A 15,963-nucleotide genomic window follows, 5' to 3' on the forward strand; every position below is an offset into this window, starting at 1 on the left:
ACATGGCAGCAACAGGGATGGTTAGGGAGTTCATGGTATTGTGAATAAAATGTTTCAACAACCAATTCATTCTTGGCTTGAGTGTCTGCTACAGACAGCCCTATGACCTTCACTACTGAGGATGCCAAGGATTATAGGAGAAAAATTCTACTTACACTGAACTTGAATAGAATTCTTAACTAATAGTGGCAGACCTACCAGTGTGACTTAGAGTGGCTGTCATAAATGGCAGAGTCCAGGGCCACCAGGTAATGAAAAGGGCCAGAAAGAAGTGCACACATGTGAAAGGGGAGTCCAGATGACAAAGGGCTGGAGAGACTTTAGAAAAGTTTATTTTTGGGATTTTGCTGGTCTGATTCAAGAGTTATTCTTGTATCAGTGTGTTTCTAGCATAAGAAAATGCCACCATGCAGTTTTGGTGGGAATTTTGTTGTTGTTGTTGTTTCTGTTTGGTTTTGGTTTGAGGATTTGGGACTTTTTTTTTAATTATGCTGTTAGTGTTGCTATGATTTGTATCTTAGAAATAAGATTTTGTTGTTGTTTACTTGTTCTTTGAGTCAGCCTCTCATTAAATAGCCCACGATGGCATGGAATTCATTATGTAGACCATGCTAGATTCAAACATTGGGCAATGCTCCTGTTTCTGCCTGGGATTAGAGACATGTACTACTACACCAACCAGGCTGTTAGTCACAGTCATTAGTTAAGTGTAATTTATCTCTCTAATTTAAGATTACTTATGAAATATTCTGTGATAATCGATTTACTATTAAAAAGTTTATGTGTGTGAATGATTCAAGAACTGAAAATGGACTTTCTGTGCGAATGGGAAGTATTCTGTGACAATAGACTTCCTGTACGAATATATGTGTGCAAAGGATTAAATCACACTGCTGTGAAGCAGATGTGAAGTTCTTGCAAAAATCCTAATTTCAGGACATTGTACCTTTATATCATTTATAAAAGCACCGTATTTTTATTTCAAGAGCTGGCAAGATAGTTAATGTGTAAAAGAACAAGCCACTAAGACTGTCAACCAGAACCTGATCCTCTGGACCCAAATGGTAAGCAGGGAGGACTACTGCAAGCTGGCTGCTGGCTTCAACACATACGTCTTGGAATATGTGTGGGGGCCCACATTTAATTTAAAAAAGTATAAAATAATAATAATTCCAAGTATATAAAGATTTGTTTCTGGGACATCAAACCTTCTAGCACAAAACTGAAAGAGACTTAAACAGTTTCAAAGCCCACAGCTGAGAGATAGATCAGATTTATTTACTGTGATAATTTATTTATTTATTTACTTATTTAATTACTAATCTTAGTAATTCTCAGTAAATAAATCAAAGGAAATGGGACATAAAAAGAAAGAAGTCTACAAGCATGGTGAAATTGTTATGGCTTTAGTTTCTGTTCTCTTGACATGTTGTTGAAGACTAGAGTTGAAGGAATTATGGGACCTCAGACAGTCTGTGAGTGACCAGAATCTCACGAGCCAACTTTCCAGTGTGGGTTCCTTCTTATCTAACACCCTGTGAAACCAAGCTATCAGAGAATTTATCTTCAGCCTCTCTGTTATATTTCATATCAAAATGGAAATCTCAGCTGAAAGATAAATCAGTATGTCAAGGATGATGATATCATATCCTAGGAACCCCTAAAACTATTGAAAATTCTTATTTTATTTTCATAATTCACTCTCTGTCCAGTAAATTAGGAGGCAGACACATCACCCAAGATGTCCTCAGGGAGGCTGCAGATTTTTCCATCTCATTGCTAATGAACCATTTTCACCTGACTTCTGCTCCCATCACTCCCCACTGAAGAACCAGCTGTCAGCTTCCACAGTTGAGCAGCTTTGGTACCAGACAGGTGGCAGCAAGCTGGGGAAGAAATCATGTGAGTGGAAGGTAGTTAATCTGGAATCAGGATGGCCCACCTGGTATCATTAAAAACTGACTGCACATCATAAATGGTTAACAAAAGATAATCAACACTTATGGTTTTGAATACCCTTGCAAAGAGAGATGAGGGCATTTGACATCAGTTGGATATCTGAACAGTCCCAGCCTCAGTGGAAGATCAGTGATGGTCACCATCCCTAAATGGTGAAATATTTGCCCTGTTTCTACAGAGGAAGGAAGTGGACTGAGCTTTTACAGACTATAAGAATCAGCCATTCTGCAACCATCTAGATGTGGTTATGTCTCTGGAAATCAACATTCCTTATCTACTGAATCATACTGGGTTTATACTTACCTCCGCTAATATATCTAGATGTGGTTTATAAACTATAATAACTTATCATAAGTCTGTAAACTAGTGTTATAATTAGCACTAATTTCAATAATTCTTTTGAATTTTTCTTAACATATCAGATAATATCCGTAACCACATGACTTGGTTCATCTCTCTGAATACAACTATGATCATACATACATTTGGGATTTTTTTGTTTTTGTTTTGTTTTTCTGTTTATAATTTGTTCTTGTAGACTGTAATCTTTGGTAATTCAATAGTCACTTAAAAGCAATCCTTGGATGTCATAGCACCTGTTCTGTAGTAGAACTACTGTTACAGAACTCATCACACAGTGTTAGAACTGGCTGGGTGCTCATCGTACTTTCTTTTAAGCTCAGCATCCTTGGCTTTTTTAGTCTTAAATTTTAAGTAGGTAGCATAGGACATAAGATGCAATGGAGAATCAAGAAAAGATATATTAAAATGAATTTGATTTATGAGTACATACAAATAAAAGTTCTGATAATAAGTAAATTCATGAGTACATATAAATAAAAGTTCATGCTAATAAGTATCAGTACCCACTCTCCTATTTTCTGATTTGCAGTCTACACTGTCATTGTGGATGCTAGTAGGGCTGACTCAATGGCAATGTATAAAACTGCTCTCTTGGACCACAGCAGGACTGGGAATGGAGAGAAAAAGAGCTGAGATTACATAGCACCAATCAATATGATTTAGAAACTAATAGAATACAGAGGGAGAATGAGAAGTCTAGAAAGGCTGAAAACTCTATAGCTTTGACTACTAGGGAAATGGCTGCTCCTATGAGAGGAGATAAAAGAGGAAAAGGAGCCAATGACTGTGATGATTGTTTTTCAAAAGGGCCAGGACCAGTAGGTGTGCAATGTATCGAAAGAGAAATGAGTGAATTCTAGGTATGCAAGTGAAGGCAGCCATTGACTTTGGTAGAACATAGTGTTATGTAAACTAATTTGTAGACAGTTGAAGGAGTGTACAGCTATAAGAATATATGGTGATTAATGTTGAGTCAACTTGGCAGGTTCTCAGACATTTCTTTGATCATTCTGAAGATGACAGTGAAACTATTTCTGGATATGGTTTATATACTAATCAGTTGAGGGTAAAAAGCAGATCTCTTTAAGATAGATGGGCCATACTTGATCACTTGAAAGCAGAATGTCTAACTACAACATAAAAGGTAACCCTCCTGACTCAAATGAACAAAGGAATATAGACCCTGACTATGTCTCTGGGCTACTGATATTTGTGTTCAAACTACCACATCAGTTCCTGATAGCTGTTGATTACAGATCTTGTCACACTTTGAGTCTACCAAAAGCATTATTATAGAAACAAAAATAATTTCATTAAATGGAGAATTTTACTTAAGAGTGAACTTCACTTAAATTGTTCAAAATAGATACAACCTCATACATGCAAATTCTTTGAAGTTCACCAGAGAACCAATGACTTGGTGACCTAAATGGTTCAAAATTTCAACTACTTACTAGGTTTTAAATCCCATAAATAAAATACAAAATAAAAACTTTGAAAATTATAAGGATAGCATAAAATATAATGTATCTCTTAAAAACTGAGGAATTGTGAAAATGTGCATATAAAGGGATGTGCTAATCTTCACTACTGTAATCATGTAAGAAAATTCAGCTAGTTAAATACATCACATTAAAAACAGTATCATCATTTGTGTATATGAGTCAATATTGAGATTCAAAGCATAAGTAAATAGAGCCATGACATATAATGTTTAATAAAAATATGGGCTTAAATTAACTGAAAACCTATCAGAGAATTATTTTTATTCATATTCACAACATTTTCTCCACAGGAATTTTTAGAAGATTGCTATTTAATGCCATTCAAGTCCTGCCGAGCATCATTTCTGCATGAAGACCACAAAAGGATTACTTTACAGAAGCTGCTGCCATTTTGAAGAGTGTGATTTTGACTGTGATTCAGAAAACAGGTACACCTGTTATCTTCACTTTAATAAATTTCATTGGAAAAATAGATGTTAACTGCAACCCAGAGCAAGAAAGCTGTATGTGTGTGTGTAATTTCTGCAGCTTCTCGTTCATGGGGCTGCCTTCATATGCTAATGACTGATATGTGCCCAAATTGAGTGGGTATTTTGTGTTTGAACTAAATATACTTCCTTCATTTTGGTATAAATAAGCACTAGGATATCACAGAAATTTTGTAGTCAAAATATCACACAGTTACTTTAGTTTGGTTTTGGTTTGCTGTGAGCATGAAAGGTAGAAAAGGGTAGCCCCAAATTGGTGTGACCCTGAGCCTTTCTATCTTAGCAGTCAGTGTCTGACTTGCTGGCAGGAGGATTTGGCAATTGTTGGTTTGTTCAGTTTGAAGAAAGTGATTAAGTTAGGATAACAGGAAGTCACAGGCAGAGAGAGGCATTCTTGTCCACCAGAGCCAGCTAGGCATCGCCTGCACAAAGATGATGCATGCTGTTTGTCAAGAATATTGTTTTATTTGCATGGCACTCATAAATGCATATCATTCAATATTAATTATGCTTGTTTATTGTGAAACTACTTATTGTGTGACTTAGTAATGATTCTTAAAATGGAATCCTGCAATATTTAAAATACATGAATAAACACATATTTAATACCTATAACTAAGTAGGTACCAACACACTATTTCAAACCAACGTTACTGGGCATGCTCTGTTTCAGTGTCAATATATATATATTTGAATAATCAGTATGAAAGTTTTAGAAATACACGGAGAATGAATTATTCTTGTTGTCTTATTGTTTATAAAATAGGTATCATATCAATTTAATTTAAAGGTTTACCTTCCCTAATTGTTAAATTGATTCAATATAGTAGAGGCTTTTTTCCCCCAGTCTATTCTACAGATTCAAAATCTCCAAGTGCATAATAGAAGCAGGGAGGTGACATAGCTTAAGATCAGTTCTATGGGAAAGTGTAGGTGTCATCTTCAGGAATTTAACTTTAGACTTTGAGAGTGACATGCAAATTCTGGAGAGTTGTTCTATAAAAGTTTATATTTCCTCAAACTTTCATGAACTCTAGTAAATTATAACAGTTCATCTGTTGATAGTAAACCCTAACTACATATATCCATCAATTAAATGTGTCAAGTAAAGTAACAGTGACTTTTATTCTTTACAAAAGAAAAAAAGTAAATAGGAAACTCAGAGGATTGACAGAGAAATTGACAGAATGTTTTTCACAAGACTACAAATCACTGGAGAGAGACACAGCTTTCCCATAAATTAGCAGATCATTTTGTTGTAACATTAGGAAGACTTTAACACAAATTTTGTCATCATAATTTGGCCTTCTGTAAGAATAATCTCAGATTAAGTTACAGATACAAAATAAAGTTAAATAAGTTCTGCTATCTATATTTCTTCTACAAATATAAACCTATGGGATGGTATTATTTTTCTGTGTACTACTTTACTTAATTTAAGCTTAGGAACATTTTAGTAAATCAAACCTCATATTATATTTCTATGTCTGAAATATCCATGAATGTTAAATTGCATCCTGGCTCCTTAGTTCACCTTGGCAAGGAGAGAAATAAATGATCTGTAAAGTTCAGAAAAAGTGAGAGAATATCATACAGCTGCTGTGGACTGAGAGAATCCAATGCTTGCTTACACATGGGTGAAAATGGAGTTTAGATTTATGCCACACATATTAACAACAAGATGCTGGGAGTGTCATGAGCAATTGCTACCTAGTACATTGTCTTAGGTGCCAACTGAAATGTATTCAATTCGTGGAAGTCAAGAGAACTCTAATCAGGATTTGAGAAGAGACATTTTCTGACCTATTATTACACTGAGGTTTGAGAATGAGGACCTGGAGCTGCAGTCATTGAGCAGGGAAGCTGTGAATCCTGGCTTGGAAGAGCACAGTTCACTCTGTTTATGTCACCCTTGCTAATTTTCTGAGCCACTAATTGAAAAGCACATCAGTAGAACTGAAATGCTCTAAACAGACAAGTTGTACTGAACATTCAAAAGAGGCTTAAGTGAATTAGAATGGATAAGTCTAAAGAGATTGGGTGACAATGTCACATTAAGTAAAGTCCTCTTCATTCACAGACTTGCATGTCATCTGTCTCTGCAACCACTAAAAACATCCAGGGGACTCATTGATAGTTCATCTTGACATGACCAACTAAGCCATTATAAGATTCAACCCATATTAAAAGGGGTCCTGAGTTCAGCTGCTGAGAATAAAATACTTCCCTTGGTAACTTACACAACTGTCTCTAGCAGTCATTGACCCAGGCCCAACAGGGAGTGTTCCTTCCATTAGAGAGGGGCCCCTAGGGCTCTGGGGTTATAGATTTTCAGAATTGGCAGGATTGTGCATTACCTAGTAAAAGCAAGCTGGACATATCTACATGCAGCTGGAGGTAAGAGTGACTGGGAAATGCACAATGTGCCCTGAATTTCAGGCTAATGAATTTAGATCCATTAGTTATGGTAGAAACAACTCACATGTATTTGTTAATTGTATGTGCTGTGTATAGGTGAACATGTACATAGTGTGCAACTCATAATACATAATATTAAATTAGAAGGAGCATGCATGGAAACAGTGAACATCAGGACATATCAGCAACTTAGGGAGACATACTAATCTCCAGAGATATGCGTCAAGAGCAACTGGGAACTGTGACTCCAGATTGTAAAGGAGGGAGAAGGTGTGGTCCCTTACACAAAAGTTATGCAACACTAAGTTTACAATTAATTGGGGAGGGTATGCTATATGGATCCATATTATTTTACTTTGTGAAATGTAGTTTTTTGTTTTTAAATATAGTTCGAGTTTGTTTTGTAAAAATTGGGTTTTGAACTACTTGGGAAATAATTGTGTCTCAGTTTGAATTCTTAAGGATGAGAAAGAAAGTAGGGGCTACCTATAGGAAGGGGAAGGAAGAAGGAAATTGGAGGTGAAGAAGGGACAGAGTACCTACCCTGTATGCAACAAAATCTTTAGAAGTACGATGGAACACATCCATAAACTGTCTATACACGGTCACTCCAGTTACTATAAGGCTATGCCAACCTGTCATGAAAGTTGTGACATACACTCGGTAAATAGGAGCTCTACTTAAATAGTATAAAAATAATGTGCAGTAACCATTGAACCAGAATACTGGCAAGGGCTAACAAGATGGCAGAAGGTTATTAAGGTGCTTGCCACAAAGTTGTATAACTTGTGTGAAGTCTCTAGAAACAATATGGTTGAAAGGAAACAATGACTCTAAGCTGTGTTCCAGTCATTCAAGCATCCACACACATACACGCACACGCTTGCACATGCAGAGACGTGCACAAATGCACATGCGCATATATACACTTCATCTTTTTATAAAATCAGAAATATTTACATTTCAACTGTGTAAAACTTTCTGTACCTTTTCATTACCAGAAAAAAAATGCCTTTGAAGGGCAAAATCCAAAATAAATCTTCTGGAACAAAATTTGCTTCCAGTTTATTTCCAATCCTGTGTACAATCTGACATCTCTTGAAGCCAGACTTGCCAGAGACATGAAAATTTCCAGGCCATTTCACAATGTGTCTGGGGCTTTACCTTTGTTAGTAGATGAGTCTACAATGGTGTTAATCTCTCTGTTTTAGGACTGAGGGTGAATTATAGATAAGAAAAAATGTTTAATAAGAGTAGTCTATTTCTTAAAAAAACTTTTTCAATATGTTTTGAAGAGTAAATGGCAAATGAAAATATTATAGCTTAGGAATAAGAAATACCTTTAGCTGTATTTATATTAAAATTTCGCCATCTCTGGAAGCTCCAGCTATTGTGTTTTGAGCCTGAGAGTTTCTACACTTGCATAAGTAGGTCACACACTACTTTTAGAAGAGGTATGAGAAGATGGAATAGAGCATGTCTATAATCACATCTATGTATACACAGTGACATATGCATATGATATATACATTTTGGGTTTGCTATGTAGAAATTGTTTAACTGATGGGTGTGCTGTGATAAAATAAGTATGATGTTTTTTAACTCACCAAAAAGAATAAAACTTTGCTCAGATCATGATAAAACATTAAGGAAAGGAAGAGAAAAAAAGCAGAGGAAGAGGAAGAGAACGATGTAGGAGAGAATAGGGAGGGGGAGAAAAGATGAGAGGGGTAGAGAACAGAAGGGAGAATGGGAAGAAAAGGAAAGAAAGAAAGAAAGAAAGAAAGAAAGAAAGAAAGAAAGAAAGAAAGAAAGAAAGAAGAGAGGAAAACTCAATGTCCCCCTTTCTTTGCATTAGTCATTCCGTCAGTACTTGTCCATAGCACTTATGGTTAGACCACAGCAAGCAGGAGCCATGCTTGAAAGGGACCCACAACAGAAGTCTTTCCAACTGCAGTGGCCACTGATGCTATCTCAGGTGTAATGTTCAGTGCTAGGAACTGTGTGTGCTCTCTGAGAAGTTACCTACAATTCCCGTGTGTGCTCTTTGCCAGAACTACCTATGATTCTAGCTCTGACAGTAAACCTCATGTCTATGACTTCAGCAATTTTAGCAGCTGTAAACCACCTCTTTTAAAATTTCTTTCTCGTTCAAACACCTTAACAAAGAAAGTTGACTAAACATAGCACCCCTACCCTACACACATTGTATATAAGAAGAGATTACTGAAATGCCTAAAGCAAAGCAGCATTGTTATACAGCATGGTTCAAACAGGTCTTAGTTCCTTTATCTCATTTTGCTTTGCTATGACTTTGCTATGCTAACACAGCACAATGCTTTTCAATGTGTTAAGGGGATGGAGCCATGACTCAGTGGGTCGGAGCACTTGCTGCTCTTACAGAGGACCCAAGTCCCCTGTCTTGCCAGGAAGCTTGCAAAGGTGTCTCTAGTTCCAAGGGATCTTATGCCCTCAGCTGGCCACATTAGCACAAACAGTACTTTATGAGTACTCAGGGCACTTGCATTCTCAGATACACACACAGATGCCTATGCATAAAATATAAATACATAAATAAATAGATGAAACTGTTAAATACATTAATTAAGTAGGGAGGTGCCTAGGTAGGCCTTTGCATTACAATGGAAACCACAAAAATATTTCCATCTTATGAAATGTAATGGAAAGACAAAATGATAGAAGACAGAAGAGTGAGGAGGAAGGCACTGTCCCATATGTGTATGTGAAATCCTAAGCGGAAAGCTAAATAAAATTAAATTGTTCGATGTGCTGTTCAAAAAATGAATAATGAAAAATGGCTTCATTTAGATTTTAAAATCTTAATATAAAAATCAGAATTTTAAATTTGAGGGTAATATTTATATCATCTCAACCCATAGAAAGATATTTTTAAGCAAGGCAACCACAGCCTGCAGTTTTAGAGAACAAAATATATTACTAAAAATGAAAAGAAAGACTGTATTAACTTCTTCTATAGGTCTGTGCAGCATTTGAGTGCATTGTCCCCGGGGGCCAGAAGAGGGAGTCATATTACTTGGGACTAGAGTTAACAGGTGTTTGGATGCTGAAAATCAGACCATGTCTTCTGAATGAGCAGTCTTTGTGTTAAAAACAGAGCCATCTCACCAGCCCCTCCTTCTTACATTTTCTTGAATGACAGTGATTAGAGAACATATATTTCAAATACAAATAGGAAAACTGGCATCTGAAATGTAAGTAAATAAAATATCCAATAAAAAAAGAAAAAAAAGATATATCTCTAAGGAAAATGACAGTTATAATTGTGTAGGCATCCAGTCTCTTTGCAATACTGACTCACTCTCTGAAGAAACAAAAAGCGGACTTAAACTTAGTGTATGTGGAGACACCGGTTAGACCATTGGTAGAAAAAGGTGCCATTGCACATGAAGTCTTACTGGTAGTGCTCTAGCTTAGCACACTGTAAGAGGGTGAAACCTGAGGCTCAGAGATGGAAAATGGGGTTGGAAAATTTGCTCAGTGGTTGAACTTGTTTCCCAGCATCAGTGTCAGCTGGTTTTCATCTACCTGCAACTCCAGCTCTAGGGCATCTGACTTCTTTTGGCCTATATAGACCCCTGTATGCAGGTACAAACTCATGCACACACACACACATACACATGCACATGCACATACACACAGAGACCCACATACATACAAATAAATAGAAACACTCACTACCCTCACATATACTCACCACACCCACACATACTCACACATACACATTTATCAAAAATAGAAAATTTTAAAGAAAAAGTGGAAACTTGCTTATTAATATTATTCCCCTAAGACAACAGCTCCTTCCTTCATTCCTTCCTCCCTCCCTTCCTTCCTTCCTTCCTTCCTTCCTTCCTTCCTTCCTTCCTTCCTTCCTTCCTTCCTTCCTCTCTTCCTCCCTCCCTTCCTCTCTCCCTCCTCCCCCCCCATTAAAACATTACATTTTGTTTGCTATAATTTAGGAGCTGGTACTGCTTGCTAATTTTTAGTGGCCAGTTCATATTTGGAAGATTTAGTAAGTTGTCCTCAAAACCTGACACATCTTTTAAATGATGCATCGTAGCACTGTTCTGAACCAACCCTGTTCTGTTCTCATGACTGACTGCCATAAGGCAGAGTTCCATGGTTCTATATTAATACTACTTTAAGCAAGTTGATTGCTTCAGCTTTGACGCATATTCTTCTGAGCCAGTTTATTTCTGGTATGTAACAATTGGGAATGAAACTATGGTTCTTCCACAAGAGACTTTTGTTCATATTTGAGTGGGTGACAACTGCCAAGGAGATGAATAGTCACTCTACAAGGATACAGAGAAGCTGGGAATTTGAGGTTCCTTGTAACACTGGTCAGCATCCTCTCAACCATGGGCAGAACACTGCAAGGCTTAGCATGATGCTGATACCTTCCAAATAACTTCTCTTTTGGAATCAATTCTTGCCACTATCTCTATACTTTTGAAGTAGTTGAAAAGTTAAAGCAACTAAGCATTTCATAAATAAACTCAATATTGTTTTGCTATTTAGGATATGTAATATCCTAATAGGATATGTAATATGTGCCTCTGTAGTTAAAAGCATATTTTTGCTCCACTCCAACCTCTGTCTGCATCAAGCACACATAATGCACATATGTATAGGGAAGTGGAATATTCATGTACATAAAAAATAGTATTTTATTCTAAAAATATCTAAAACTAAGCTAACCTGTGAAACAGTAACTACTGCATTTTCTCTGAAAAAAATAAATGGAAAGTCACCCCGTGCCTGTATGTCATGACAGTTAATTGTACTATTCAAAGACTCCAGTGACGCATGCAAGAGGAAACAAGAAATTGTAGAAAAAATTTCCTGGAGACAGGTCTTCCAGGTGACTGAATGCTCTCTAATACTTTCCAGCACAGTTAATAATGGATTTGCACATTACTCTCCTCATTAGAACCATTTTCTCTTTTTTAAGGGAAAATTTTAAATGTTATAGTCTCAATTCTAGGGGTAAAAACATTGTCCTCATCAACTGAACAAATGTCCCCATTTCATTTTCTCTCCCTAGTCCCCTGACCATTTCGTTTTTATTCCTTTCATATACATATGCATAGATTTGCACAGATGAACTTTGGTTTTTTATATTTTTTTAATTTTATGTGCATGTGTGTTTTGCTAGCACGCATGTTCATACAGCATGTATGTTCCTGGGGCCTGCAGAGGATAAAGGAGAGCATCTAATCATCTGGAATGGGATTTACAAAGGATGTGAGCAGCTATATGGGTGTTGAGAATTAAACTTAGGTCCTATGTAAGATGAGGCAGAGCTCTTAACTGCTGAGCTATCTCTCCTTCCCAAACTTTGCCCTTCTGTCAGAAAATGTTTTTGTCAAGGATGAGATCAGGTCCTTGAAATAAACAAAAGCAAAAGACTAGCTTACACCAGTGCTTTTGTAGTGATAGGAATACTGTTTGTTCTTAGAACTTTGAAGATTCTCACCCACGACCACATAAATTCTCAAAAATGAACTGTAACAGATGTAATCGTCTAGCTCCTCAATGCCTCGCAATTTAATAATAGATTACAAAAACATAGCGGGGCTCCTACAAATAGACAACCATCTATTCTGAATTGAGAATTAAGAGTCACCAGCCTTGTGCTGGCAGCTAGAAGACAGTGAACATATTAAACAATTCTACATACGAAGCAACTGAGAAATATTTCATAAAGTAGCAAGCAGCTGGAAAGTTGCTTACAAAATATACTGGCCTAAGTCATGTCCTTAACAATGTAATATTATCTAAGTTTGTATTGTCCCATATAGGCAGATACATGTGTGGACAGAATCCTTGAATTGACATGTGTTGTGAAAACAATATACAACACAAATTGACAAATTTCAGTATAAAAATGTGCCCAGTAGCTTATTAATATTTCCTTTATTTATCTTCAACTTAAAATAAGAAAATTTGAAATAAATGATGCAAAGTATTTTAATAGAATTAGCTTTTTCTCTGCTTTCCTTCTCATGGATAGTTCATACAAAATCTAATATTATATGTAAGGTTCATATATGTTGCAAGCACATTTATATTAAATAAGGATAACCTACGATATTTGGGCAGTATTATGTCATTTTGAACTTTAATAGCAATAATAAAAGTTGAATTATTTAATTTATTTTTTTTTTTGGTTTTTTTCAAGACAGGGTTTCTCTGTGTGGCCCTGGCTGTCCTGGAACTCACTCTGTGGACCAGGCTGGCCTCGAACTCAGAAATCCACCTGCCTCTGCCTCCCAAGTGCTGGGATTAAAGGCGTGCGCCACCACTGCCCGGCCCTATTTAATTTATTTTATAAAATTGGCTTATACTAAATTTAAGGATTGGAACAATAGACACTAAATTTCTCAAATGAGCCAATACTTCCAACACAGTGAACCATAAATTACGTGGACTCTAAATTTGTTTATTTTTCCTTTCTTCTTGATTTAGGTTCTCATTTCCAGGCTAGCCTTATACTCACTCTGTAGTCAAAAAAAATTGCTGACCCTTCTGCCTCAGCCTTCCAACCTTTGAGATCACATGTGTGTGGTACATACCACTTAGAGACTAAACTGCATTTCTGAATGTCAATTGCGCAATCACTTATACTCTATTCTGTCCTACTTAAAGTTACCCAAGTCATCTTGAGTGTGAAGCTTGGATAAGTAGAACCAGTTTGTTTTTAAGAAATATTAGATTTAGTTCATTAGATTTAGTTCTGATTCAAATTGCTTCTGCATTGTTCATTTGTGTAGACAATGTGACTATTGAATCTTTCACTAAAATACCAGAATGTCATGTGATTATAATAGTTATCCACTTCTCTTGCAAGAAATGTTTTTTCTGAAAGTCTTACTCAGTTCCACCAGAGTTATTTCACCAACCATTTCTAAATCAAATTGGTTTTATCAAAGTCCTGTTCTCTTTACCACAGATGAAATCAGCATTTGCTTACAAGTAAGAGAAGCCCCTTTGTAAATATACTTCACAACAGTCATAAAGTCAAGATGTTTAAGATTGTTTCGATCCTGTGTCTGTATAAGAAGACTGACTTAACACTGTTCAACACAGGCCTAAGCAGATTTCTATGATGCTCATGAAAACCCAGAGACAGAAATGGAGCAAGACAATGCAATAGCCTATGAACTACTGCACTGTTAAGATGCCAGTGAACTCACCAACTGCCCAGTATGGCTGTAGGGGAGCAGTAGAGGAATTGCATTGAATGCAGGAATGACATCTATTGCAAAGATATAATTAATTGGTCAGGTTGTATTCTGTAAATATACACTAAGATTTAGGATGGATTTCTGAATCAAATACTTGTATGTGACTTCTTCATTCTAACCCTAATATTGGTCTAAAAGTAACTGGGACACTTAGACTGACTTTATTGTTCACTTTATTTAAGGTATATGGAGATATTATAATATGCACAAGTGAATACAATTAAGTTTCCTTAAGTTATTGCATCTATCTACTCAAAGATGAGGAGAGTTCAATGAAATATTTTTCATTCAAATTAGCTAACTATAACGTAAGCAATAGTTGTAGAAAATAATACAAAAGAAAATTTTTGGATGAGTGTTACTGTTTAATTGAATTTTTAGAGTTTGTTTGTGAATTATATAATGTTTATAATAAATAAAAATAATTTATGGCCAAGATAGTGCAATGCGGGCATTGCCTTTACAACTACCAAGGTAATTTCTCCCTATTAAGATTGGGAAGATGGCAAAAGGACCAGGTGAGGGATAGGATTAAAGGTATTCACTTTAAGGTGAAGTTGTCACATGGTGAAGATGGCAGAGTGATAATACTGTGAAGTCATTTGATGTCATAGGGCACATTGAGCCATGGGACACAGGAGCTGAAGTTGCCAGAAAGCTGAGTTGCTTTGAGATAACATGTTTGAAGTCTTCAAAAATATAATTATTCCATGCTAATGATCATGGTTATGTCTATTATTGAATTAAAATGAGTATCAATTACCTACTTCTATTGTGAGCACGTTCAAGACTACAAAATATAAATGTATCAAAAATGTCTCTGTACTGAATATTCTGTATTTTACCTAAGTTGTTTGACTTGCTTCTGCTTTTACTGGAAGTCTTCTGCAGTTTGGCTTTCCCGTTAAATACTAAATAATCCACCAACTCTCTATTACTAGGTGGTATTAGAATACTTGGGGCCTTTGAAAGATAGCCTTCAATAGTATCTGTAGATTATACCTTTTCTAAATTAAAGCCCAACAGTGGATAAAATAAAAGTTTAATCATGTATAATAATGAAAAGAAAAACTTAGTGGAAGAATTTATATTCCATTGAATGTCCAAAATGAATTGAAGAACGGCCAGCATTTTAACTTAAATAGACAAATAATTATAAGCATATGAATATCTGTTAGAAAATAAAGTGAATTTCCCATTCATAAAATATTTAAAATCTGTGATTAAATAAAACATATGTGAATACAAATACTTAACATTAATAGTCTCACTTGGTATTACTTCTGACCTATGCTTTTATAGCTTGATTCTTTTTTCTCATCAGAACGATGCAGAGTAGCTGAGCATTTGTCATCAGAAAACAAGAATCTGAATGCCAAGTCTGCTCATTCAAACTGAATGGCCTGTCTAAAGCTTTTGTTTTCTCTGGTTCCACAGAAAAGAAGAAAACAAATCAGGATATCTACATTGGTGGCTCACTGTGTAGTGCAGAGGGTTTGGTGATCTATAAACATTGTACATTGTACTTTTGGAAAGTAAAAGCACTTTAGCTGCAAACAATGGATGAGAAAAGTCGAAACCAAAGCCTTCAATTAAGCTTTACAAAAACTGGGTTGTTTTGAAGGTCAAGAATGAGTTTCTGTTGAATTATTAGGTAGGAAAAACCAGAGTGACTGAAAAGTTATAGAGCACACTTTCAGCTCAGTGTTTACTTGCAAGTTTAAATATTTAAGTGAGAGTGCAGCCAGGACTGGTGACATGTGCTTATAGTCCTAACACCAGGGAGATAGAAGCATAGCAGCCATGAGGCATTTCAGGCCAAAGTCAACTATTCAAAACCTAGGAAGGAGAGGGAGAGGGAGAGGGGGAAGGGGAGGGGGAGGCAGAGGGGGAAGGGGAGGGGGAGGGGAGAGAGAGAGAGAGAGAGAGAGAGAGAGAGAG

General features: G+C 36.2%; 1 protein-coding gene across 2 annotated transcripts in view; it reads left to right on the top strand.

The window, feature by feature from the left end:
• Positions 1 to 15,963, top strand: part of Cntn5 (contactin 5) — a 1,025,091-nt gene that overhangs the window by 220,349 nt on the left and 788,779 nt on the right. For both annotated transcript variants that reach the window (XM_028763352.1, XM_028763353.1), the window contains exon 2: positions 4,118 to 4,255. The gene's annotated coding sequence lies outside the window, so the exon portion shown is untranslated. The remainder of the gene's footprint in view (positions 1 to 4,117; positions 4,256 to 15,963) is intronic.

Source organism: Grammomys surdaster, unplaced genomic scaffold (genome assembly GCF_004785775.1).
Source record: "Grammomys surdaster isolate TR1022 unplaced genomic scaffold, NIH_TR_1.0 138, whole genome shotgun sequence".
NCBI lineage: Eukaryota > Metazoa > Chordata > Mammalia > Rodentia > Muridae > Grammomys > Grammomys surdaster.